This window comes from Apaloderma vittatum, unplaced genomic scaffold (genome assembly GCF_000703405.1).
Source record: "Apaloderma vittatum isolate BGI_N311 unplaced genomic scaffold, ASM70340v1 scaffold3864, whole genome shotgun sequence".
Lineage (NCBI taxonomy): Eukaryota > Metazoa > Chordata > Aves > Trogoniformes > Trogonidae > Apaloderma > Apaloderma vittatum.
In genome coordinates, this window is record NW_009710803.1 from 31,444 (window position 1) to 58,558 (window position 27,115).

The window sequence follows — 27,115 nt, forward strand, 5'->3', positions numbered from 1 at the left end:
TCCCCTAAACAGATGATCTTTCCCCCGTCAATTACAGAGTGTCTCTACTCTTGATTTTTAGGAAAATGTCACTGCCCGTTTAAAACAAATCTTTGAGTTTTCACTGAACAAACAACAAAGCAAAGGTTGAAATCAATTTAGATGGAATATCTCAGAAATATTTCTATAGAGAAAATACAAGTACTTCCTATATTACAAAAGCTCTACTTGCAGGTAAACTACTACAGTGCTGCTGAACACAGGTATTTTACTGTTTTAACTAGGGAGCTGCACTCCCCTGAGAGGTATTTTCACAGTTTAGTTACTATTATTACAATGTGAGAATGCTAAAGTCCAATATAATAGAAATTACCATTGCATATAATTTACAGGAATGCTTTGTCATATATATAAATTAATAATGCTACTAGGAAAGGAATATTCAGCAACAGCAGTCAACTTTAAAAACTCTACATAGTAAAATTTACATTAACACAGCACTAACTTTGCATTTTTAAGAACCCAGTAATCAGTGATGAAGAAAGTAAGCAAATCACATAAGTGGCTTACCCTGCATATTAAGCTGCTCATTCAAGTGGGCAGTTATTTCAGAAAGCTCCACTTCCCGGTCAAATCAGGTGCAAGACCTTACTAATATCAGCAAGAAAAAAACATTCAGAACATGCATGCACTTCATTCTGTACACTGAATAAAAATAGGAAAAAAAATGCTCATTTCTGTGGAGTGCTGTGGACCACTTTTTATGTGAACATGAAAAAAAGTTTGCAAAAGCATACAAAAAAGGTTAAGCCATTTATTTTCCTTGTGCCTTTGCAATTCATCCAATATGCAGTTAAATTCAGAAACCAGCTCTCAGGGTCCATATCTAATCAGCAAAGTCACTGCTAATGTCAAAAAGCACTTTGACTCACTAACAAAAAAAACCCACCATGATCACACCTTAAATTTTAATTCTTTTTCTAATCTTTTAAACATCTAAATTTCTTAGGGGTTCAGATATGCACCACTGCCTTCCTGACAGCGAGTACACATACTGTGGAGACCTTACATAGAAAAAAATTCCCACAGGGTCTAGCAAAGGCATAAGCAGGGCCATGACCCTGATCTATAATGGGAACAGTGGCAGAGGTACATTTTGTAGGAGAATTTGCTGTTCAGGAATCTGATTACCTTTTCATTAATTAGGTACCGGATATAGAGGAATTATCATTCAACTTCTCAGTAACTTGTGTTCCTTTTACAGCAATATAACTAAATCTGTACGTTGCTCTAAATGCAATACTCTCTTTGGATTTTGTTTTCATTGGCATGGCTTTTTATGAATACTGACAAACCACATTTAAAAACTACAACCTCTGCAGACATAATTACCTTGTTACCAGGTTGCTAATTACTGATGAAATTAACAGTATCATATAAGATTGAAAAATAATTATATAGCATGTGGGTAAAGATTCAATTTACTGACACATAAACAAATAAACACAATCAGAATGACTCTGCCTGCAACACACTCTTTGTGGTCCAGGGTCACAGCTCAAGACCACCAATATATTTCAGACCTTGCTGGTTTTAGATAGAAAGGAATGACAATTTTGACAGAGGGGCTGGAGGGGCAAGGTAGGGATGAGGGCACAGACGGATACGATACAATTTCTCCACATTTTAAAATTTCATCGAATCATAGAATGGCCTAGGCTGGAAGGGACCTTAGAGATCATCTAGTCCAACCTCCCTGTTTTGGGCAGGGACGCCAATTTATCAGATAATCAAACCACACAAGTTTTCCCTAACACTTAAGAATACAATCAGGGTACAGGAAGTTATACGAGGGATGTATTTGGCCTCTTGTTCTGTTACTTTTGTGGGTTTGAGTTTCCTTTGAGACTCATTAAGTTCTGCAAGATCTTTTCTACAAAAAGTTGAGTTTCTCTATTGCTAACATATCCCAGGTAAAGACAGGAGAATGGATGAGAACAGACATAGTTTTTAATCCAGAACAGAAATTTACAGATTAAAATGTTATTCCGGCCTTTTTATTGTCTATAAATATGAATATCCTAACTTATAAACATTTTTTTATTAATGAATTAGCACTTTGTTATTGAATTATAGATATCTAACTCCTTATCCCAAACGTAGATAGAACACAGTCATAAGTACAGTAAGAAATAATTAAAAATTACCAACTTCTACCAAAGTATACTTCTACAGTGATTTTCTTCTTGTGGCCTTAATTCACATTTTTCAAGCATTTCATAGCCACTGAATTGCTGCTTTCCTTAATTCACGTATTCCTTTCAAGCACTTCATAGCCACTGAATTGCTGCTTTTCTTTATATCTTCGTATTTCTAATCAATGCTTGTAGTTGAAACTCTATTTGGAGGATCATAAAAGCATACTCCTTCATTAAGTAAAAAAAATATGTTCTCAAGACTCTTTTAAGCTCTAAGAATTTTTAAAAGTAGTTAGGCATACAACACATCACAGTTAAACTGGAAGAGCATTTTGAGTGAACCTTGGAAAACCTTTTTCAGATGAAACAGGAGTGCAGTTGAAGAGGCTAGACAGGATAGAAAATAATTCCTAAATGCATACTGATACAGCAATACTTCAGTAAGCAGATCAGCACGCTGTGCATATGTTTTCTAATTCCAGACTTCCACTTTGTCCATTTTGTGAAAAGGCAAAGCTAAGGCCCACGTTTTTAACACAGATGTGTACATTGCTTTGTTCAGGCTCTAGCAACTGAACCAAGCTTTTGTAGATATAAAAGTTTTAACAACTACGAAAAACAATATCAAGCTCTTTTTGGACTCTAGACTTTGGTCTGATTTCAACAGTCCATCAGCCTCCTGCGAGCTTGTATCTTACTGAAAGTCAAAGAACCCAAAGTAATCAAGGGCTTTTATAAAATAAGACTCGTCCTCTCAGGTCAGTTGGGTCTTGCAATCAATACCTTTAAAAACCCAGACACAGACCTTTAGTTGAGAAAAACTGAGGTAACTCAAACTAAGCACTAGAATCTCACATACATGCAGAGTTAGATGGGGCTGTTTAATCAGTCCTCTCGGTAGCCTGGGAACAAAAGCAGTGTAAAGCATCCATGTACTAGAAGGAGAAATAGCCCATCTAGCTAGCTAAAGCGGATAGGTACAATAATGTATCCCCTGTGCAAGATGGACTTCTCTCCACAGACGTATAAAATTGGAGGAGGGGCTCACTCTTGCTTCCAGTTATCCTCTTAGCACTAAGAGGTTTTTGGAGTAAACGTTAATTTGAATTTTAAGCAACACCCTCTGAAGCCACCATTTATCAACCAGCTCTCTAAAGGACAGCTAACACCTTAAAATGCTACAGCATTAATTATGTATATAAATGACTACACAAAGGACACACAGTTAATTTTAATCATTAATTAATTGTTTGCTGTTCTTGTTACAAAGACTCAAGGCTTAATTAAGTACCACAGGAATAGTCTTTCATGTCTTCTGACAGACACTGTCATAGATGAAAGTGTTCAGAGACTTTCTTCCTCCTCCCAATTAGGTTTATGTCCTCTGCAGTCATTGTACCAATTCAAGGCACTATACCAAAGCGTATTAAGAAACATCATGTGGAGATATGCGTGACAGATCTAGCTACCTGCAGTCGCCACATACCCCCCAGAGCTCTTTCCTTACAGCCTTTGAGTAACTCAAACAACTGAACGCTATCCTAACACTGCTTATGCTGCACACAGAGCTACATCACTTATTTTCCAGCTTCTCTGAAATGTCCAGAGACCATGAGAGATTTTTATATGGTTGAAACTGTTGTCACAGTTAAAATTCATGGACTTTGGAGGCCCATACACTGCCAGAATCTCAATGCGCACTGTTGTTCGGGTAATTTATTAAAATACGTTGCAACTTCTTTTGTTAAAAAGTAAAGGATAAAACTGTGCAGATAGATATATATGAAAAACAGTTTGAACAACAGAAGCAATAATTAATTTAAAATAAAATAGTGAAGCACTGTTAAATCCAGGTAAGAGTGTGTCCATGCATAGCAGTCACGCTCCACAGGTTTGTGAACCAATATACTTAAGCTGGTACAATTTGCCATACAAGCAGGATGATAAAGCCGCAGATAAAAACTTTTGCTTTCCCAATAAAAACTTCAGATAAGCAGTTAATAGACACAACTCTCTTGCTCTGCATCATCTGAAAGGAATTTACACTGCTGAGCTACTCATCTTCACCTTTAGCCCAGGAAGAGCGCTGATGTTTCAATACACTCATATGTGAGTCTAAGCTTTTCTCTAATCCTCAGATGGTCAATTGAGTCCCGTTGTTATTTATTTTTCATGTAAACACGGGACACTTTTGAAATTGCACTTCATTTAATGACAGCAAGGCTGAGAAGAAGTTATTTTTTTAAAGCAACATGAGCACCAAAACCAAAGTACTGAAATTGGAACTATTAAAGTTTATATTTAGGCACCTAGTAAGCATTCATGGATGGTTGATCACATAAAAGCAAAGACTAAGAGTGGATGACTCAAAACTGGGACGGGTGGCTGACACACCAGAAGGCTGTGCTGCCATCCAGCGTGACGCAGACAGGCTGCAGAGTTGAGAAGACAGAAACCTTAAGAAATTCAACACAGGCAAGTGTTGGGTACTGCAACTAAGGATGAGTAATCCCATGTATCAGTAGAGGTTAGGGGCTGACCTGCTGGAAAGCAGCTCAGAGGAAAAAGATCTGGGCGTCCAGTGGACAACAAGATGGCCACAAGCCAGCAATGTGTTCTTGTGACCAAGAAGGCCAATGGCATCCTGAAGTGCATCAAGAAGAGTGTGGCCAGCAGGCTGAGGGAGGTCATCCTCCCATCTCTACTCTGCCCTGGTGAGGCTGCATCTGGAGTCCTGTGTCCAGTTCCAGACTCCTCGGTCCAAGAAGGACCAACAAGGGTACAGCAAAGAGCTACAAAGATGATTAGGGAACTAGAACACCTTCCTTATGAGGAAAGGCTGAGCAACATGGGGCTTTTTAGTCTGGGGAAGAGAAGACTGAAAGGAGATTTTATGAGTGCTTATAAACCACAGAATCACAGAATGTTAGGGGTTGGAAGGGACCTCTGGACATCATCCGTTTCAACACCTCTAATATTTAAATACTTAAAGGATGGGTGTCAGGAGGATAGGGCCAGAGCCAGTCTTTTTTCAGTGGTGCTCAGTGACAGGACAAGAGGTAGTGGGCACAAACTTGAACACAAAAAACTCCATATAAACAGGAGGAGGAACTTCTTTATTTTGAGGGTGACAGATCACAGAACAGGCTTCACAGAGAGGTGGTGGAGTCTCTGTCTCTGAAGGCATTCAAAACCCACCTGTACGCCACACTGTGCAACCTGCTCTACGTGAACTTGCTCTAGCAGGGGGGTTGGACTAGACGATCTCCAGAAACGAAGCCCTAACATTCTGTGATTTCAAAGTTAATATGATTCTGATTAAGAATCAGGGTCACAGACGTAAGAAATACAACAGTGGAACTCTAGGCACATCTGTTCACTCATCTTAGTGTCTATTTTTCCTCACTTCAGGCATCACTCAGATCTATAAATATTAGGTATTAAACAAAATAACGAAAAGGCTGAAACTGCAAGAGGGTAGATTTAAACTAGATACAAGGAAAAAAATCTTCACCATAAGAATGGTGAAGCACTTGAACAGGTTGCCCAAGGAGGCTGTGGATGCCCCATCCCTGGAAGTGTTTAAGGCGAGGCTGGATGTGGCTTTGAGCAACCTGGTCTAGTGGGAGAGAGGTGTCCCCGCCCACAGCAGGGGGGTGGGAACTAGATGATCTTCAAGGACTCTTCCAACCTTAACCATTCTACGATTCTAAATGTGGAAAATTCTCAAGGCAACTGGCCACAGTTTCATAAATGCAGTAGTGGAAAGCTGATAGGAAATGAACTGCAGGAAACATCCTGTATTGGCAGGAAAAAGGGGGAAGAAAAACAAATAAAAATGAATGTGCCAGATGAGGTAATTAGCTCTTTCCATCTGTAACTTCTGTGTTATCCAACCCTACTAGGCGAACTGAACACTGCCGGTGAAGTGATTAGCAATGAAAGAGGTAAAGCTGGCATGCAAAATTTCAACAGCAAGCTTTAGGGTTATTTGCCTACTGCTGTCAAGGGGCAGTTTATACTAGCTGAAGCAATCATGACAAATTCTTCTTCAAATACATTGGCTTTCACTGCAGGTATTTGGAAACAACCCAGTAAAATGAGGCTTGTTAGGCATAGCTGGAGATTGAGTTTATCTCATAGGAAGTCATCGCTATAGCTGTTGAAGTTAGCAACTTAATTTCCTTTGAATTTAAAAACTAAAATTAATGGCAGCAAAAGAAAACAATTTTCAGCCCAATTTCGGCATAATGAACAGGAGCTGCATACATAAACAACAAAAGTGTTCTGCATTTTAAGATTACATAGTGAATTCAATTCTCCAGCAGTTCTCCAAATGGAATTCTCATTTCATTCAGTTATAGACTGTTTACTTCATTGTTTTTTGGGCCTTCAAACACCACTGGGTTTAATTAATTAAATAAATAAACAACAGTTTGATTAATCAAGTGCACACAGCAAAAGCCATTGCAAAATGAGGATCAAGGAAACCTTTCTACCAACTTCAAGAGGCTTTACGAACAGGCTTTGCAAGACCACATTAGTAGTAGTCTACCAGGGAAATAAATAAAAGACAAATAAGAGAGGCGAGATTGTGCAGATGTGTATCTGTATGCATGTCACTATGGCTTTTCCGCAAAACCTAACAGGCACCTAGCATTTCTAAAATACAATCCATCTGTATTTGCAAGCAAAATACAGATTGAGCCTTTATACCTGTTTTAAGAAGCCAAGATAGGATCCACAAAAACAACAGTAAGATACATGTCAGCAGGCATCTACGCCCAAGTTAGTCATTTAGACTCCTTAGCCCATGCTGAAAAATGGGCACGTCTGAAGTACGTCTCAGGACAAGCAGCAGTGTTCATTGGCCACTGAGAGTAGAATAGTTCTGATCATTCAAAAGTAAAATTAGGCAATATGAATTTAAGCCCTGGGCAGTGACAGAGAGAAAAGGGAAGAGAGAGTGAGCAGGTGTAGAGGTAAGAGTTTGAAGTTACCCATACTGATGCCCTAAAACCAGTGAGAGACGTAGGAAAATGATACATCTCCAGATGTCAACTTAGACACTCAAAATACCTGCTGTTAATATTAACCATGGCTGCAGTTAAGACAGGTCTTAAGTCCTAAGGATTTAGCTTCTGCCTATGTATTTAGCCTAACAAACCAAATACTGAGTGAAGAGCACCAACAGTTTACTTGGGATGGCTTGCAAGATCGTCACTATCAGTCTGCCCATGCAGAAAAGCACGTAAATCAACTTCTGAAGCACATTTTAACATAAATTACCATTGATCTTGATGAATCTTAAAATGCTGAGTTCTAAACTGCAAAGGCTCAGGAACGGATTCACTAACAACTCAGACATTGGGGTAGGGGGCATAGGCTTACCAACAGGAGAGTTCTCAATATCACCTAAATCACAGAATAGGAACGTGATGTTAAGCAACTAGCAACAGTAGAACATACAGAGAGAGGCGTGTTTCCACACCCTGCAAAGTCTTCAAACATGGGAAATTCCCGCAAGTCACAGGCACAATCAAGGCAGATCCTATGTGGGCAGATACATGAAGAAAAGACAAATTCACATGTCTCTAGTACAAAGAAATAATTTAAAAATGCTGAATACAACCCATGGTGCAGAGTGACATGGGGGGGGGAGGGAAGAGGAAAAAACTTCTCAAAATTACAGTTCACTTAAATGCCTGACACTAATTATGACAATGACATGAAACCACAATGCATGAAGAAATATTCATCCTACAAAAATGTTTCATATTAATATAATTAGGCTACATTCATATATCAATAATTGACAACACTTATTTCTTCCAGCTAAGTGACTTTAAATAACTTCATATGAAATACAATGAATGTAGGTTACTATGGTGATAAGTATAATTCAGGAATAATTGGTTTATATTTTAAGCAAACACATTTGATTCTTCAACCTGAGGCTCAGAAAACATTTAGTAGCAGCTTTGAACATCAGGTTTCCTGCTTAAAGCCCACGACATATTGAGGAGACTACAACCTCCTCAAAGTGAATAATGCATTCAAATGATCAGTCCATGATGCTGAATTATATATAAAACCGTACCATTCTGCCCTTGATTTCGGTTGAGTGATAACATTTGAAGCTTATCAGAGAGAGTATCACACAACTTGCCTGTAAATTGATACAACTACATTTAACTGAACAATTTTAAGGTGTGGTATTCCAAGCTGTGATGTCCCCATCACTACAGAGACCGCATTAGGCCCAACTAGTATTTAAATGAGAAATCACTGGAAGAGGCAGTAATACCTGTGACTTGGGAACTGATTCTGTTTCTTCAACAAGAGCACTGGCTCCCTATCCCAATGTGCCTTATCACAGTTATGGTGTAGAAACACAGACACTTAGTTCATTAATATAAGCCTCACACTACTGATTTTTTTTCCCAGAACTAAAGCTCGGGCTCATAAAATCTGTGCTTGTTGGTTGGATAAAAGTTGTCAAAGTATTTTTCACACAAGTAGGTATGGTCAATTCTGCATTCTTTCAAAATTCCTGTATTTTCTTCTGGTTTTGAAAGGAAGTGGGTTTTCCACTTTCAAAAACAAATAGATGTTAGCAATGTCATAATTAGTAATTTCTATAGCAGAAGCACCTAACCTCCCAATAGAAGTGGATGTCAAGAAGCAGTACAGAAAGTCACAATCCAGAAAGTCACAAAAAATCCAATCTACAACTGGGTATAGGGCATACAGGTAAACGTAGATGACAAAAACGGCTGTTTCGTTGACTGAGTGGTTTGCAGGTTTTTTTCTTCCTTCGTTGTAGTTTGTCTTCCATACTGGGCTTTAAACTAAGAATACAGTTAGGGATACAATTCCATTAATATTGCTTGTGATGCCATAAATTCTTTTGAGATTCTTCAGGATGAACAGCTTCAGTTAGAATATGGACGTAAATATGCTTTACACTTTGATACAATACGTACGATGAGAGCACACCTCCAGATCTGCCAGCGGTGGAACGACAGCACAGAGTGCTGGAGCCCTTGGACAAGCCCGTTCTCTTCAGTCCAGGTTCATTATCACAGCCTGGGGATGCAGCTCTTGATGATTCTCATTCCTGATACTCCAGAGCAGAATCTCCAGTTAGCTTCTATTCACTGTCAATCAAGAGATGGAGCTCCCTGTAGAGCATCTTGTTTCATCATTGTCAATTTTAAAGCTACTTACTTTCTCTTTTGTTAACAGTAAACATCACTTGCAAAATTACAGCAACAAAAGGAGTAACAAAACATTTCTCAAACAATCCATCTGGTATCAGAATCTTATCTGCAAAACACTTACTGTTATTAACCTGCTAGATATATTACAGCACTTGGAATGACAGTATACAAAACTCTATGAAATAAAGAATACCTTCCAACACGATCCTTATGTGAGAGAGAAATACTGGTAAAGCAAATAAAATAGAGTATCTTGCAAAGGATTATACAGACAATCTATGGCACAAATAGAAGCAGATCTCAAACTTCCTGAATCAAGACTACACACTTTTCTTGTCAACTGTGTCATTTATTTCTGCTTGTCCAGATTGAGGCTGTAATTCCATTACAATTTCTGGGAAGACCATATAATATACTGGAAAAGAAGCCATTCAGAATACAAAAACCTAACACAAGTGGAAAGTTAATGCTGGTTTAATGTAGGATATTTATCGACTAAAAGTAGTTTAATAATACATTCTTTCTTATTTGTTAATGTTTACTTGGCCTCTAGCTGTATCCAGTCAAAAAACACTTAGAATTGAAACTAACAAGAAAAATATTTCTCCCCTTCTCAACTACTCTTTCCTCCCTAAAATTTAGAAATCCAACAACCAAACCTACAGCATTTTTGTGTCAGCATATCTATTGATTTCTGGACTAGAGCTACTACAAGGAATCCACAAATCTGCAGAATACCCTCAAGTACTAGATGCACTGTTAGAATCTCGCTGAATTATGTGAAAGACACATCAGACCTCACATTACCAGACAGCTCTCTACTGGGTACAAATGTAAAGAGAAACACGAATCAAATATTAATCCCTCCAAAGTAACTAGAAGTAAATCCTTTAATCTGACTCAATAGTCACCTATTTAGAACAACAGTACTCGACTAAAACCTTCCGACAATATTTTACACACATTTGGTTTAGTGTGTGTAACACACTACATCCCCAAGGAAACCAGCAAGCCTATACTAGAAGATACAAATCTGTGAAATTCAGGTTATCCTTGTCCCTCCCCAGTTTCATTAGAGCTGAATCAACATCATAAAGCACCAAACAGAAGACCAAGGAGGATGACCTGATACAATGACAAAATTAAGCTGGTTTGCACTTCATAACCGGAGCAAAATTAGATCTTTACCAATCACTTTGCCAGCGATGCTTTCAAAGTGAGGCAAAGCACAGTTCTGTATTCATTTGGAAGCTGAAACCAAGTTTTCAGCACAGATATTTCTCTAAAGTAGATCTTTTCCTAAAATTATACAGAGAATACAAAGCATTTGTTGCCGTTCTCAAAGCAAATAGACATCTAAAAAAGTTTATCACTACCTTACCAATGTGAAAATTCTTTTTACCAAAAGTGTTGAATTAAAAAAAAAATCATCTAACATCAATAAAATACTGAACATTATGTTCCCTTCCAAATTGCTCTCCAAATACTCAGCAAGTGATACAGGGCATGAAGAGATCCCTGGATCACAACCACAAAACCTCATTTGCTCCATGAAGAGGAAGAGAAACCTTGCTCCTTGAAGATGAGTGAGATTCAAGGTTACTCATTCACTAGAAACCCTAACTCTCACACTGTTCACAGTAACTCCCTTTTTCAATCGTCTGCTGCTGTGTCACCTCCACAAATGCAAACTGCTCTCATTTTCGTTTTCAACTGGCAAACTGTAGTGGTAATAAACAGTAGTGAGTCAACAGCATTGCTCTACCACCACGTCAAGAATTAGGAAAATAAAAAAAGGATTAGGAAAATAAAAAAAGGAGTCAAAAGTATTTTCAGCATGCCAGAAGTCTTGTTTGTGTGTTATCTCACACCAACACTTAAATCTTCTCATGATAGCACATGATAGTACCAGTTTAGGTAAAGGATTTTGAAAAAAAAAAAAAAAACACAGGGAAAAATCCAAAGCTCTACAATACAATGTAATACTCCCTATTGTATTTGCCATGGAAAATACAATTAGACCTTTTTAAGCTACTATATTAAATTCTAAAGTGAAAGACTGCAAAAAAACCCAAACAAACAGATAAATATTTCTAAATACTATCATCTGCTCAGAGAGCATGCTGATGATTATTTTAAAATATTTAGGTACACTAAACGGCATTCAAAAATATTTGTTTGTGCAATCTGGACAGATATACTACGCAGAATGATGCATATGAACAGCAAGTTAAAAACCAAAATGAAACAAAAATCCTAACTACTGAGATCATTAAAGAGCAAAAAGCCAAGTCTGGCTCAGTATGAAAAGCTGCATCAGCACATGACAAATTACAGCTCAGCACATTATGAACAGCCTACAGAACAACGGCTTCACAGATCCATCCGTCTTGTAAATAGGCTATGCCTAACCTACTTTATTTTTGCATCTATATATATGCTATTAGTGTTAGGTATCCACTGCATCAGATGAAGAAAATATGGACAGTATTTTGATTTTTTACCAAGTCATAACATCCGATACTTGAACGGTGAGTGCTCCATAACTCCATAAAACCACTTTAATCAGCGTGTGATAACTCCACAAGTGATTTGATTACTTTGTACCTAACCAGAAGGGTCAGGAGTAGAGGTCAAAGTCCTTAACAGCACAAACCACATCCACAAGTAGGAGCTAAGATGCCATGAAAACTCAGCAGATCCTGCCTCCGCTTGTTGAGACAAAAATGCTTTTCCAGAAATTGTGATTCAATTCTGTAACACTCAAGCTCTTTCAAAATAAACTCATTTAAGTCTTTCACTGGGCTGTGACTCATTTTTCTCAGTGGAGGTATTCTAGATGTTCATATAGGTCATGTCATCCTGAAAAAAAACCCAACTGTGCTTAAAAAAAAATCTTCTGAAAATATGTGTGGAAAAGAAGAAAGTTTTAGTTACCTACTGGGAAAGCATTGGAAAACACATGATCAAGATATAAAATTAGGAAACAAAACTGCGAGCTGATGGTCTTTGGTTTAGGTAAGAAAAATCAAATATCCTCATTAAGAATCCTTTATTCAGATTAATCCAATTATGTAGAAACCTACATAAGTGATCAAGGATACCAAGAAGGACAAAGATTCTGTTCAGGAGAAACTCGCACCTTCTAGGCTGACTTGAAGCCATTTCAGCAGAAAAAAATTACAAAAGTCATTGACATAGGGCCTAACAATTTCTTCTTTAGATGCATAATGTTCAGGCATTATATTTATGCAATAGAAGTAAAATTAATTTATATAAGAAGAGAGATAGTGAGGGACGTAATCTGCTTCTAATCTGTTTCTACTTTAATAAAGAACAAATCTTATATCACTTCTTAAAAAGGAGTCTAGTCAGTTAAAAGGCATGCTGAGATTTTAAATGAACCTCGAATAAGTTATTCTTGCTGCAGGTTTTCTTTAACCAGCCTCCATATAATTGTTTTGAAAGTTTACTAAGTGTAGAAAATTGTCAGTCACAAAAAAAAAAAAAAATCAGTTTAAAGAAAATATTTATTAGGAGTTAGGTCTTCATACCACCTATTTTTACACTGCTTGGATGTTTAAGAATGAGTCAGAAATGATACTCTCCATTGTCCTGGGAAAACAGCAGAGTTTGTATGAACTAAGCCTCAGCAGAGAAGAGTACCTTCTGAAGGATTTTTTTTTCTTGAAAATACATTAACATTTTAATTGTAATAAGCATACTCTAGTTTTCCTTGCAAAAAATTTTGTGGTATCTTCAAATCTTTTTCTGTCACATCCAGGCCTAGAAAACACATGAAATTATACAGCTAGATAGCATCCCCAAATTTACTTTAGAAAAAAATAATCATTAATCATCTAATAACATGACCTTTTGTTTCTCTAAACTATGCTTTTAATAGTACCACAATTCAGAAAAAAATTAGTTCATAGATTAGCTATTTGTAACTATACATTTCCTCAGCTGGGGCACACAGTTTAGTCATCTATCTTACCCGTTAGGAATACTCTAATCACATATATTTACAGCCACAACACAGTTATATTTAAAGCAAATGACAGCATCTGAATAGCTATAAAAATTCAGTCCCTCATGTGGCACTATATGAACCGAGTCCAAGCTCCTAGGACCAAGGTCATTTATGAACGAGCTTAAATCTGAAGCGTATGATCCCACAAACTTCAGTGGAGATAGTTATGCGCCTTAGGCTAAAGACATGCTTAATGTGCCGCTGAGACACTTTCACAGCAAATTCTTGAAGCAACGAACAATTCCTGCCTCCCAAAGGAAAGATGTCTTTTTTCTAAGCACTCTTTGATACACCAGTAACATATTTCCCACAAACTAGTGAACATGCATATGTACAAATGAGTAAGGACACAGAATAGATCAGAATCTATAATGAATTTTTTTAAAAAGAAATCAAAGTGGTAAGTGGTAAATGTAAAACACGCTGAATCATCCTTGATAGCGACAGGAATTTGAATAGAACAGTAAAACACAGTGACCTAAATCCTGATGAGATATCACAATTTCAAATATATTTTTGCAGCAATAAATATAGGGACAATTCATCCCCACACATAATTAGAAAGCAGACCGATCTCCAAGGAGTTCTGCTGATTCCAGGATGCCTAAACCTATAATTTGTAAATACAACTAGTGTTATTAAATAATCATGGTGATTCTACTCTATAGCATAAGAAACAAAATAGCTTACTGGGAGACAGCGTTCTCCATTATTACATCAGTAAAAAACTGTCAAAAGTCTCTGTTGTGTGGACTTCTAAGCTTGGATGCAAGCAAGACTTAGCATTTTTGACCTTCAGTGTCAAAACATACTGTCACCTCAACACACTGTTACCTGAAATCAAGAACTACCTGAAGGTTGAAAAGATACAGGCTGACTGCATTGTAAGTCAATATGAGACTTGAACGAGAATGTACAGCAGAAACAAGTCAATCAAAATGCGGTTCTTTAATAGCAAGCAAACAGAACTAGATCAAGAGAAGGACTACAGATGAACACGTATGATTTTTTTTTTGTATGACACCTCTAAAATGAACTGAGTCTGCAAAAGTATCAACTGGTTTTATAGGTTAGAGTTGCAATCATAATAAATCCAAATGTCATCTAAGATAACATAGGCTCCTGCATATTCCAGGAAACTACAGGAAGCTTGTTAGGAAAGAAGAGAGAAAAGACATGCTAAATGCGAGTGGTGGGAAGCAAAACAACCTCACTTGTATTTAAGAAGTTACACAACTGAAAGCATCTTCTTTTACTCGCAGTTACAAAACCATGGAAATACGAATTCTCACACTAGAAGCAAGCACAGCCTTCTCCATCCTTTCCTCCAGCCTCAACGGCTTCCCTTTGCCACCCTTCTCGCATCTGCCACCGAGTTGATTCAGTGGCTCATTATTCCTGCACGCCAACAGAAGAAATCCTTGGGAGCTTTTATTGCAGCCTATTGTGAGAGTAGATGTGTCATGGAACACACCTCTCCCTCACTTCTTGCCCATACTCTGTGTTTGCTGTGGGGAACAAGGCAAGCAGCGCACACTGCAAGCGTGCTTATATTTTGGAGAACTCCTGCTTATGATCCCTGCAGCCTGAAGTATGCACTCCTTTCAACCTGTTGATTTCTTTTCAGAGTAGAGGCACAGAATAATACTTCTGCTGGTAGTTGAAAGCTGGGAGAGCTTCAAAAACATCTTTTAAGCCACTTGCCATACATCATTCTATGCCAAATTTAAAGCAACTTCCTTCCTAAACATGATCTTTTTTTCCCAGAAGCTAAAGGTGAGATTTTCCCACACCATTTTTCTTTCTGACCTCTATTAATTTCTCTTCCACTTTTCTATTTACCACTTGTGATAACTCAGCACCAAAGGGACCATGGTACGAGATTCCACTAAAACTCAGTACAAGGCAATGCCTTTTGCCTGCTAAAGCTTTTTCCACAGCCAAAATCAGCCCCTTCCAGATGCCCAATGATACGGTCACCATCTTCTCCACGTGAGCAACTCCGCCCAGCCCACCTGGGAATACACACCTGCTGTATTTGGAACCTGAGGGGCTTGGATTGAAAATCCTCAGAATCAGGAGCTATTTCCATTTAATGTAACACATGCTGACAGTAAGACGGTTAAGTAACATATCTCTGTCCCTCTAGCCTAATATACTTTTAAATTATGGTTTTTATGTCAGTAATGTTATATTAAGAAGCATAAGGAATACCTCTTCCTGAACCCCCAAGCCTGCAAATATCTCCAAACGACTCAAACAAACAAATTAAAGATTGAGTAGGGAACAAAACAATGAAATTGAACCTTAGAAACAGAGCTATTCCATGTTTTATTCATGGAGAAAATGTATTAGAAATACAGAGGCTTGTCAAAACTATTTTCTGTGAAATTAACAGTTTTGGGAAAAAGCACAAAAATAATATTACAACACAGCTGTACTTTCATTTTATCTACTGCCTTCTTTTCAACCTCCAAATAAGTGTATTTTTCCAGCAAACTGTTTTCTTATAAAGAAAAACTACTGTGAGAAAAATGTTGGTCAAGTCAGGAAGATCTTCAACAGGTTAATCATGTTGCCTGGGCTTTTGATAGTCAGCAAAATCATAATCTGTTATAACAAAGAGAAGTTTATAGCCAACACTTTCAGAGTTTTTATATAAAGTTTTCTTTGGCCCTAGGGCCTCTCTGGTATCCTTCACCTTAGCAAAGAACCTTGCTTTAATATTTTTTCCTGAAAAATATGTGAACTATGTTTGTGGGGCTGGAAATATTTAGAGGGAAGAGAAAATGAGTATGCTATCCTTCCTGTAATCAAAAAAAGCACTATGCTCTTTTACTATCAATTTTCTGGTTTATTTCTCACCCTTGCAGATTCAGCAGTTACAAACAAAATCTGTCACTAGTTCTCAAAAGCTGGCTGAGAGAAATTGAAGCATTTAAAACCTTGAAACATCTCAAAGAAATACCTGTTTTCTCAGGTGTGTTTTACATTCATGTATGCCCTAATACTAGGTACACACATTGAAATATACGCCATTTTCAGGGCATACACACAGCACCATGAGCTGAGGGATGCTGCACAGTGGCCGTCATCTCCAGCAGCTCCACGGCTGGAGAAATCCCTCCTGGCCGGGCGTGAGATCTGCATAAAATGAGAGCACAGGGAGCCAGGTGCCCTCCTCCTCTTGGGCCAGGGAAGGCTGAAAGTCACTAGTGAAAGCACACACCTCCTCACTCTTTGAATTCACACGTGCATTTGTAGACCCCTCATGTACCCACACCCCAGCCCCTCTTACCTCTTATGATCATGTTCTGCTTTAGCAACTGTCTATTTTATTGGCAGCTTAAGTGATCTTAACATCACACTACGCACCATAACTAATTGCAACCCCTTTTCCCCAGTACGCAATGGACCGCCTGCAAGAATATGCTGATTTTTCTTTTTTTTTTTTTGTGCAGATGCGAAAGAATAGCAGTGTCATCATTGTTTGCAGTGAAAGAGAAACTTTTTTGTAGAGCAAAATTCAAGGAGCTCTCAAATTATCCATTCATCAGACCGTGCTCCTGAAGTTGAGAAACCTTCACTAGCGATAAACTTTTTGCAGACTAATGCAAAACTCTTTAAATATCAAACTGATAAATGCTTGGTTCTGTGAAAAAAAAAGGAAAATTATGCAGATACCCGTAGATTCAGCACAATATCAGTTTGGGCATAACTTGCCACTTGCAGATCCATCAGTATAGGTTATCCATTCTGCAACAGACCACTTGTTGCTTGTTCTCAAAAGTGCATTGTGAGTACTTTCAACTGCAACCACACTTTTTTAAAAATCTTAACTGGAAATAGACTCTCTGTCCTAAAGATGTTATCACACAATGGAAACAAGGAGGGAAAACAACAAACAGTAGTACTGATATTATCCTCAGTAGGCGTAATGAACACACTGTCTTTTGCAGAAGCTACTGGAATGGTGGCAACCTGATGCTTTGACAAACTCATTTTAAAGCTGTTCCTTACAGTTAGGGCTGCATTTTGAAGGCAGGAGATGGCCAAGCATTATTCACTTCAGGTCAGATTGAACAATCTCCAAATAAGCCTAAATACAGAAGGTAAATCCAGAAAATTTCTTCAAGGTTACCTGTCAGTGTTTATCTCAAATTATTCCATTGGTACAGAGAGATGTATGATTTCCTCCTTAAAACATACTACAGAAAACTAGCTAAGCTACACAATTCAAAAGCACAGACTTCTTCTGAGGGTCTCTGAGAGGACAAAACATTCTCAGGAAGCCTGAGTACCCTTGACCTACCTCTGAAGCCTTTCCTATCTATTGACCTCCCTCCTAAAGCTTAAAATAAGCTGCAACAAATCTCAGGACTTACTTACCTTCATGGCATTTATATGTGAATTCCTTTCCCCTCAAGGGAAGTTGGAAGTAAAAACAAAAATAGAAATTGACAAAATCGAAACAATATTAAGTATTTGACAACAGCCTCACATGGACAAAAGGAGGGCTAACAGGCTCTTACATCTCAAGAGACTACGGGCACACGTAACAATAAAGCCAACTAATATTTTCAGACTACAGCATATATAACCCAATCTTTGAGTACCGATGGATAGTAGGTACAATTTTCAAAAGATTTAAGAAGTAATTTATGTCTGAGCCCAGGCTTTAGTTGATGAGTATGGTAGGCTTTGCAGTATTGCTTCCCTCCTGTTACAAAGAAGCTTGTGTTTTGCTTTGGCATTTTTTCAGCAGAAGGAAAGGCAAAATTAACAGGAGCGGTGACAGTAGCAGACACACCAACAACAGCCATGGTAGTATCTGCTCCAGTTCCTGCAATGAGGTATGGAAAGACACAAAGTATAACATAATTAGCCTCTAAAGACTGCAATGACTCTAGTTATTAATGCAGCTCCATGCCAATGATATCTTGTGTATCTCAAACTTTAATGCCACATTCTTGTGACTGTGGGAGTACCGCTTTCTACACACTGCAAGTAAATGTGACTAGCCCTTGTTAACACTAGAAATCTGCATCAAAGAACCCAGCTCAACCCAGGAGGATCTAGACTGAAGTTTTAACTATCAGCCTGCTCTTCCCTTCTTTACCTAACAGCAGAGCTACAAAGATCCTAGAGACAAATACTTCAAAATGTCAAAAGTCATCAACAGCTCACACTTTCTAGATGCACAAATTCATTCTGGCCTCGAAGTAGGATCATTGCAGGAGTTGTATGGAACATGAAGGTTTTTTTATACAAACTGAATTAGGTCTGTTCTGCACAGTAATTGTAAGCTCAGAACTGTTCCTCTTAGTCCCTAAATGTTGTTGTTGTACTCATGGAAAACAGAAGAAACAGCACACTCCTCGCACGTTCTTATCACATTTCCATTCTGGCAAGACATCCAGTCCAGATCTTTGTAAACTCACAAAGCAGGAGAGAAAAGCAGCACTTGGCACCATACTTAAATTTTGCCATCTAAAAATGCAGAATTGTTTTAAATAGGATGGCAGGTTTTGATATGTTATAATGTTTATTATTGCGTTTATTTTCTCCCTGCAGATAGTATTAAAGATGTTTCATCTCAATGTAGGTATAAAATCAAAGGAATGAAGAAAGAAAGTATGCCTAATTTAATTACTGTCCTCGTTCTTTCAGTAAATGATGGCTAAGCATACCAATATGAATACAGATTCGTAACTAAATGTCACACTATAATGAAAAAGCAAGAAACTGAGATACAGACTGATTCTAAATGCTCCCTGATAACCAAACAAATGCATCTCAAAGTATTCTTTCATGATCCTGGAGTTCAGGACTGTGTTCTTTTACCCTTTTTGTCCATTTATGAAGGAAAAAATCTCTCGGCATCTAAATTACAGTTGTGATGCTCTGTGACGCTCATCTTATAACTGCTCCATTTAACTGAATATGATTTACAAGTATGTATCATTAATAAAACTTGTATCAGCTAGAAAGGAACCTAACATACCCACCATTAGAACATATTAGTCCTTCACCCTTCTTTGCACCAAAGAAAGCTTAAAATACTGATTTGCTCAGGAAATAGAGTATATTCCTTGATCCACCAGGAATACACAGTACAGGCCCATTATCAAAATATATCAGACACATTTTAAACATATACTGAGGGAAACACAGTTAGAAGCTAGTGTTACATTCCTCCTGCGTCTCTTCAAGTAGGCTCGTTTGCAACTCAACCTCTCAGATAAAATGCACTAAAAGAGCTTTAGGATAAAGTTAAATTGGTAGCAGTTCTGTGTTGTGAGTTGTTGGGGTTTTTTTCATCAATTAAAACTGGAATAAGATTACACCATTCATTTACATAAATAACAAAACAGAAACAGGACTCACAGTTCAGTACTTCTTTTCCAGAATATGGACTGGGGTGCTCCAGGATGCTGGAGGACTAACCTCATATTAGCCTATGATTTCATTCCAATTTAATATTAACTTCTTCTCTAGCCTTTATTTCTCCTTTCTTTCAGTAACTTCAGTTTCAAGGCTCTTAATAACACACCTAGCCACAAATGTTCAACGGTTATTTTCGACTAACACAAATATGCTCTTTTCATTTGATAATGCTACCTGTTCTTTCATTGTAAAGCCCACAAAAATCTCTTTCCTCTGCAACCAGTGCTTTTTCAGAAGCTGTAGATCGTGGATAAAAGAGTTCAGAAGACAAATTTTATTTCATTTCTGTGGAGACCTTATGTAATGTCATCACTGTCAGATTTATTAAACAATGCTTCAGGGGAAAATGTGTAGCTTGGTAGTAAATAGGTCATTCTGAAAATACAAAAATCCCTCTGACTTTTCTAGCTGTGGTGTTGCATGTGACTCTCCACAATTCAAAACCATGCTGGAAGTCAGATGTATGTGTGAATTCAGGCTGGCCACTGTTCTGGCTCGTGCTTCTTTCCCTTCACGACATAAAGTTTCACAGAGGAATAGCAGGCATTCATTCAGTGAGTCTCTTTCCTTCGCAAAAATTCAAAGCTAACACGAACTTCCCCTTTTAATTGTTATTAGGATATTTGTATAGTGGTGTAATTTATGCAGTGAAGTCACATGTCAGTTTTTGTTGTGTTTATTGTTAGTACTGCTTAGTTTTTTAATTATCTTATTGTTCAAAATCTGTAGTGACAACACAAGATGCTACTGAGTTAAATAATCTGTGAATCTTCTTTTTGGCAGAGACACAGTTCTTTTGTTACTTTTCCATCACAATCTTTATTTTTTCAAAACCTGTAAACATAAACTGAAATGCTATTGCACATTTCAAGCAGAAAACTGAAGGGAAGCTGCCTGAGTTTAACATCTTCTGCAGTGTATACAACTCCAAAGGTGGTATTTGGGCGGGGATTTCAAAAGAGCTTGAAGAGCTGGGTGCCCAGTTCCAATTACAAATCAAAGTATGTCATTGTTTTTAAACACAGAAACAGAATTTGCTGCCAACAATACATGAATGAGTAAAGCAATACATTCAAATTACTTAAGTATCTCATCTCTGGTTCTAAGGAGTTGTCTCACAAAAATACGTAGTTAGGATCTTTTTTCCCTAGTCTCTATCTGAAGGCAAATTAAAAACACTGAAAAATCTGTTTTCCCTGCACTGACAAAAATGAATGAATTACACATGCACTTTGTCAGACTCTCAAGAGACAACTTCTGCTTGGGAATAGGAGCTCTGCTTTCCCAGAAATCTCAGGAAAAAAATCCAGCAAGTGGTATTTGCCCCCTTTTGAGTTTCTGTGCTGGTGTCACTGCCTTACAAGATGAGACACCATCTACCTAGACAACAGCAGTGCCAGAGCTCGCTGCCCACTCTGCGCTCCACAGAAACTGGTCCCAACCCCAGACTTCTGACCCAAGACACCCTTTGGTTAGCTCAGGACTGATTTTTTCTGTAGCTTTTCTTTACTAGCACTTACATTTCTCTCACTCCTGGTCAAGAAACACAAAAACTCAAAATACCAAACAGGTTTAATCTCAGCTCAGCACTCCTATCCCTCCATTAAAAAAATATTAAAAATAATTGGTACATTTAATTAATAGACACAGGAGGAGCTCCAGAGCCACCACAACATTTTCACATAGCTTGTTCATCACATTCAAAATACCTCAGCAACGACCTAATTAATATCACTGGGTCATTACAGCTACACTTGAGTTTGGCTGGGCACTGATGGCAACTGATCGGCAGCAGATCTGAATTTAAAAGAAATACAATAAAATCTCATTACTCCTACTTTCTAAAAAACAAGTGCATTGCATTTTTGTTGCTGAGGCTAATATCTAATGTAATTATGTTACTAAAATATCATAATCTGATATGATGACTGTAATTCGTCATTTAAATATGTATATTTAAGTTATGCATCCATCTCAAACAACATACCATTCTTTCTACCTTGACCTCAGCAGTAATCTGTTAATTTTTTTTTAATGGAAAAACAAGTATTTGTGTTGCAACACCAACACAACATTTGGGAACTCCCTAATGTGCATTATATAAAAACTACCTAATAGAACACATAAAAAAGGTTATAGATTGTGGTTTGCAACCATTTCACCATGATGTGTCTCTCTTAAGCAGGCACCATACCACAGCATTAAACATAAAAAGCATCTATTTAATAACTATTTTTCTATTTTTACTAGGTATCCAAAAGCTAGCATTGCATCATAAGGGTGATACTACTACATCAGAACTTCACATGTTCATTCCCTTTCAGCTATATTAACACAAAGCTACACCAAGAACTACTCAGGCACTGGAATGTCCTGCCCAGGGAAGTGGTGGAGTCACTGTCCCTGGAGGTGTTTAAGGAGAGGCTGGATGTGGCACTTAGTGCCCTGGTCTGGCCCTTGCGATGCTGTTGAGTCATAGGCTGGACTTGATGACCCCGGAGGTCTTTCCCAGCCTCAACAATTCTGTGATTCTGTGACTCATCTTTCTCAACACTCATTAGTAGAAAAAAAATAGATATGGGAGCCACTGCCACCATATCAAAAGTCATTTTGTCAGGTCACATATACTCTTTTTTATTCATAAACCTTGAGCAAGTATCAAAGCATCTATTGCAGAGACATACACAGAATTAAGCATACACTTAAAAAAAGCTTCCAACAGAGATGGTGATAAGTCAGGTTTGAACAAAATGTGCTCCATGTCTTAAAGCATTTAGGTTTTAAGTCTTGAACAATATTTAAATGGATAGTAAAGTACATTTTCATATTTTCACTTTTAATTAATTTTTTGCCAACAAATAATTTAATTTCTGAAATATTCTGGGTGAAATAACTATGCTTTATGTGTATGTTAGATCACTGTTTTACAGATGAGGCTGAGGCATTAAATCCAAAACCGCTCAAGTTTCAGCTGAATATAAATCTCTTGTACAAATTATAGCGAGCTACATTATTCAAAACCATTCAGCAAGCATTCGAGCAGCAACATGATGGATGCAGCAGGCCAGTCTGGGTACACAGCTAATCAATATCGCACTCGTGAACAGTCACTGTGTAGTTTGGAGCCTGATGTGGAGATAACATGAGCCCATACTTAATATTCGGTACCATGAACAGTTCCCACCAAGCACTCACTACAAATCCCAGCTACACACATATCTCTTTGTGGGAAGATGTAGGGGCACAGTTTTTATGACACCTATGGCAAATAGTTAAGAAATTACAAAAGACCTTGTATAGCTATGTCTTCGTCAGCTTTTAGAAAAGGCTACCATTTACTGCAGTCGTGATTTAATGTCAACACTACCTACAGAAACTCAAGCATTTGGTTTTTCAACAGGCTATGGCACAACGCAAGCACACGACTCATCCACATTAGTTTGCATTACTTGAATAAATTCCCCACGTCTTACATCACTGAATATAAAGGTCTTCCTTATACATTGGAGTAATCAATACTTGGAATCAAATGAGTCACGTTTTGCCAGGGAAAAGGAAAACGAATGAGGTTAAATGCTGTCACTTTCTATAAACCGGCAATGGTTTCCCGCTACAGAAAGCGCTAACTTCATTATTTTACAAGAAACCAACGCTGCAGCATATTTTAAAAGTCTAATTTAGAGTAATAAAAAGGCATCCTCAAGGCTCATCATGTATGTCATATTATGTTTAGATTTCAACATTCCAGCTTCAGAAGAGTATGCAAAAATGTCAGTGAATCAAGTTGATTAGTATTTTGCATTTGTATGCATTAGTGCTCTCCACTTACCAAATACTGTATAAATATTACTTTATTAAATTTCGAAGCAATTATGTTACGTGGAATAATAAAATGCCTCTGTCTTACATTCTTTATCTTGGCAACACAGCCTTTACAACAGAAACAAAAGTAGTAAATTAATGCAGTAAACTCACAGAGAGGTCAGAAATGAGGGAATTCCAGATTTCTAAAGCTGTGCTAAAAAGTAGCAGCAGACAGAAATCTATATTAAAAGTAGAGGCACTAACATGAGGTTTGCGTATATCTCATCTCCAATTGTATGGTTAGAGAAAAATTTAAGGATATTTTTTTACTTTTCTACTACTCATCAGGGTTCATAGTGCCTTTTTGCAGGAACCCCTTTTCATGTATATGTTGCTGGAGGGCAGCCAGCACATTAAGCAAAAGCTAAGAGGACAGAACAAGAACACAGGTTAAAAAAAAAAAGAGCTGGAGTAATAAATAATAATAAAAAAATAATAGCAAAGAATGAAAGACGTAACAGTTCTCTTTCTCCTTCTTAGGTCTGTATTTTAATTAATACCACATTCCACTTTCTGGAACAATGTCTCCTTGCTGGTCAGTTGGCTCTTAGCTCCTTTTTAAAACTCATTCCTTAATAGGCATTTCTCCCAGAAATCCTTCCAACACTATCTTACTTTATATTCATAAATGGTCACTAAAATTATGGTAGATCAATACAATATTTTTTTAAAAAACAACTATTATTATATTGTCAACTTCAGTAGAAAGCCAAAAGACATATCCCCACCTTAGCAAAGACTGTTCTTTTCAATCACAGCAGCTAAATAGAAAAGCTATTGTAAATTGAGCCTTAAAAGAATCTCTAAAAATCTGGAGCTCCTAACGGCAGTTAAGAGACTTTCTCAATTCACCATTAACCAACCCATCAACTGTATTTATTAACTGTGGCACTGCACTTCAGAATTGCTGTTTCAACGATACAGTTTGCTGCACACAGCCTGTTGATCAAGGAATAGTTTGTGATATTAAAGTCAAAGATGTGATACTAGCCCTCATATTCATGTGTCGTTTTAGAGATTTTCATGGGCTCATGAAGAATAGGAACTTGCCTGATTCATCAGTTATCCCTCTGTTAAAACAGAACGAAGAACTGAATTCATTTCCAATTACACCTCTTGATGTCTCCACGTATTTGTTAAGATACTGAATGGAGCTTCTCTTGAAACATTTCCCCCTATAGTAATTTCCCAGAGAATTACTTCTGAAGAGCCGAAGTTGGGCACAAGTGGATTGTAATATGGTTTTAGGGCTGATGGCCTTAACAAAATAAACGCTATAATCAGCATCAGTATGTAGAACATGAACAGGATATTTATTGCACTACAAATTGTCACAGTAGTGTTGATAACTTTGACTTCCCGTAGAGAATAATTTTAAGGTTTCCATGCAAAAAGCAGCATTTTGTGCCAGATTATTATACTCATATAAACACCTTCATTTTGATAACAGATCAAGAAGCACATGTATTAACTCCCAGTTGACTTCAGTATGATACACGTGTGGACGTCAGATATAGAGATCAAGTATTAGAGAAACATAAGGAACTTGGTTAGGGAGCAAGATTAAAGATCTTTTAAAAAACACACATTGCCTCTCAATTATCTGCAGTACCTTATATGTCCTTGTCCAGAAACACAATCACTTCTAGTCTCACCGAAGTTTAAAGATCTGTGTTAAAGTAGTCATATATCTCAAATGCGATCACTTGACCACATTTGCATTCCAGTTCTTACAAAAAAAAATTGCGTCAATAATATTTGACAATGTATTTTAACTGATGAAGTTTAGAAGAGTTCTATGGAGATTTTTATGGAGAAGCCTATCGGAGAAAACAAACAAGCCCAAAAGTGAAAACACAGAATGGATTAACTTGGAATTACTAAAAAGAATTTTTCTTGAAAAGTCTTAAATTCTGGAAGCAGGCCATGTCTTAATATAGCAATCAGAAAAAAAGCCTGTCAAAAACGTTACGTCAGTACCTAACCCTTGGGTTTTATGTACTTCAGTGGTATATAAACACTAAAAGACTCTGTAAATCTACCTATCTCTATATCTTAATATGAATTAAGACAATGATTTACAAACAACCACATCTAACTGTTTTGCGCCAGACCCTAACCCAGTATAAAGGCATTTGGTGAAGTTGTACCAACCAATACTGTGGCTATATCCTTCCAACTGAATGAATTGAACACAACAGTGACTAATAGGCAAATCCTAATTTTTTTGCAGCTAGATCCATCACTAAACAAATAAATCAAAAAGCAAATATTAATAAGATAAACACATTTCTGCTTAAAGACAATTCGCATACTGCAATGTATGTCTCTACATTACGGCTCAGAACAGAAACTGTCACCATTCTCCAAAGGGCAATATAGATATTTCCATTTTAAAAGCATCTCATTTGCTTTCTCATTCGCATTTGCTCATCTCATTGGATAATGACCCAAGAGTAGAATGATTATGTGTCATAACACATCTCCATCTTAATTACTTTTTATCAACTATAATGTTATTTAGACATTATGATCTTAGCTGTTGCAGAAGCTTCTACAAATCTTTCTAATAATATACTAGACAAAGCTCTTCCATCATCGTTAATTCAGTGCTTTATAAATATAAAAATAGAGGAGGAAAACACAGGTGAAGCCAAGTGCAACATAGGAAGTTCATTTATAGAAAATGCTTCTGGCAGTTAATTGCTTTTTAACAGCTCCAAGGAATAAACTAGCCTAAAGACTATGACCTTTTCTAAAATGCAGTGGTTGTATCTGAAGTTTTTTGAACCAAGTTTTCTTCAGCCGTGAGCTGACTTTCTGTAACCACTTAATAGCATTATTCAGTACTGGCTAGAAAGGGCCTTTTCTGTGCAGTTCCTTTGTCGCATCCTAGCTCCCAGTAACTTAGGAAACTATGATCATGCCCATATTGCTGCTACAACCCTCCACACTCTCTGGCTTCTTTGCTTTCTACCAAATAAAACAGAAGGCATGGTTTCTCCTATGAGCAGATATGCAAACAAGGTTTTAAAAAGCACAATACCATGGTTAAATAGAATTATCATAGAGATAATTCAGATATATTAACAGGATACTTAAACACAGAACATTTGAAACACGAGCGCAATTCAAGCAGTTTATCTGTGACCGTTGCTAAATTGGCATCAGATGATGGACCAAAATTAAAGACGGTGCACACCAGCAGGCACATGTTTCATGAACCCTACTTCCACATGAATCTGCATGAATGTGCTCTACAGGTACCTATGCAGGTAGTAGGTCAGAAAACAGAATGTAAAAGAGAGGGTGAGAATTACTCCTCCTTAAAATCACATTGCAGCCTTAAGAGAGCACAAGCCCAGTGCCCT

The 27,115-nt window shown here is 37.4% G+C and overlaps 1 protein-coding gene across 1 annotated transcript in view; it reads right to left on the reverse strand.

Moving 5' to 3' along the window:
- Window positions 1-27,115, reverse strand: part of CCSER1 (coiled-coil serine-rich protein 1) — a 102,794-nt gene that overhangs the window by 18,461 nt on the left and 57,218 nt on the right. The window lies entirely within an intron of this gene.